Genomic DNA, 1649 nt, shown 5'->3' with positions numbered 1-1649 from the left:
AAGGTTCATAGGATTATATAAATCGACCCAGAAGAAAACATTTAGTAGAATCTTCTCATTTTACAACAAAAAAGGTTCAGAGATTTTATGACTTGCCGAGGGTCACACAGGTAGTGACAGGTAAGATTTATACTTGGGTCCTAATCCAAAGTACTTTTTTTCATTGTACCTGCTGCCTCTACAGTAAACAAAGGAAAACTAAGGAATTCCTGCTATGATCATGAAAACTATGAATCTGTTTTACAACTTGAGTCTTTATCAAGACATACTTCTGGTGGTGGTTTGTTTTTTGAAGGGGGATGGTAGGGCAATTGGGGTTAAGTGACTTGCCCAAGGTCACACAGCTAGTGTGTCAAATGTCTGAGGTGGGATTTGAACTCTCGTCTGACTCCAGGGCCAGTGCTCTACTCACTGCACCACCCAGCTGCCCAAGAGATACTTCTGAAGTCACCCATGCAATCCTGTTAAAAATCCTACTAGAGTTGTATAGCTGCCTCATTCTCCATCATACATATGCTAAGCTTAAAGTTAGGGACAGTATTCTTAAGAAGACTCATCCAAGAAGCCCCAAAGGAATAAGATTCCTTAAGGAAGATGCTCTATCCTGTTTTGCCTGACAACAAAAGTAGACATAGATTTCTATGAGTTAAATTCAAAACTTCAAGGTCGATTTGGTGAGGGTAATTGTCTAAGGTGGGAAAAACTCACTTGGCATAACCTAAAATCATTTCTGACTCATGAAAGCTGACTTGGGAATTTACCTTTCAGTCAACAGCCATTTATTAAATCAACAAATGTTTATTAAGCATTTACTATGTGCCAGGCACTTTCAGCTTCCTTTAAATACCATACAATGAATGCTCTGAAACTTTCTCAAAGGGAGTTCATGATACAGGTATCAGACACCACCTAACAGACAGCATCATACTAGACTGAGCAATGTAAGAGTTGTTGAATTTTGCAATGAATGCTCTATATCCATAGGGAGTAAATGATGAAATAACTCATTTTGATGAAATAACTCATTTTATAGTTCCTTAAAGTTTGCAAAGCATTTTCCTTACAACAAACATATGAGGTAGTATCAAGAGTATCATTTGCTCCATTTTTCACGTGAGGAAATAGACTCAGAGACGGTAAAAGTCACTGACGGCCAAGGTGCACTGCTATTAAGTGTCAGAGGCAGAATTGAAACCTTGGTGTCTGACTTCAAATCCTTTCCATTATACCTTACTTTTATGAGGAAAATGGGGGAACAGTGACTAGAGAACATCTAAGAAGCTTTACTGTTACCTCCAAATAGGAATCAAAAATACTTAAGAAAAATCCAATCCTTTGTCAATCTCCAACTCCCCAAACTAGATGTTCAAAAATTAAGATCTGAGTCCAAGAAACCATAGTTTCTAAAACAAAAATCTCACTCCAATGTCAAAATAGATTTATGCAATACTGAACTAATGAAGATAATGGAAGGCCATGACTTTCCTCAAAGTTTTCCTTTTCTAGTTCTAGTGTTTTGTAGAGAGCTCTTTTGAAAACACTAAATATACACACCAAAGTGAAGGGTGAAATAGGATGCATTTCAATGGCATGACAAAGGTGCAGAAGCTAAGGGGTACAATAACTGCTCAAATGCAGAAGCTCAAAGA

This window comes from Trichosurus vulpecula, chromosome 5 (genome assembly GCF_011100635.1).
Source record: "Trichosurus vulpecula isolate mTriVul1 chromosome 5, mTriVul1.pri, whole genome shotgun sequence".
NCBI lineage: Eukaryota > Metazoa > Chordata > Mammalia > Diprotodontia > Phalangeridae > Trichosurus > Trichosurus vulpecula.
The sequence above is the reverse complement of the archived record's forward strand: the minus strand, read 5'-3'. Positions refer to the sequence as shown.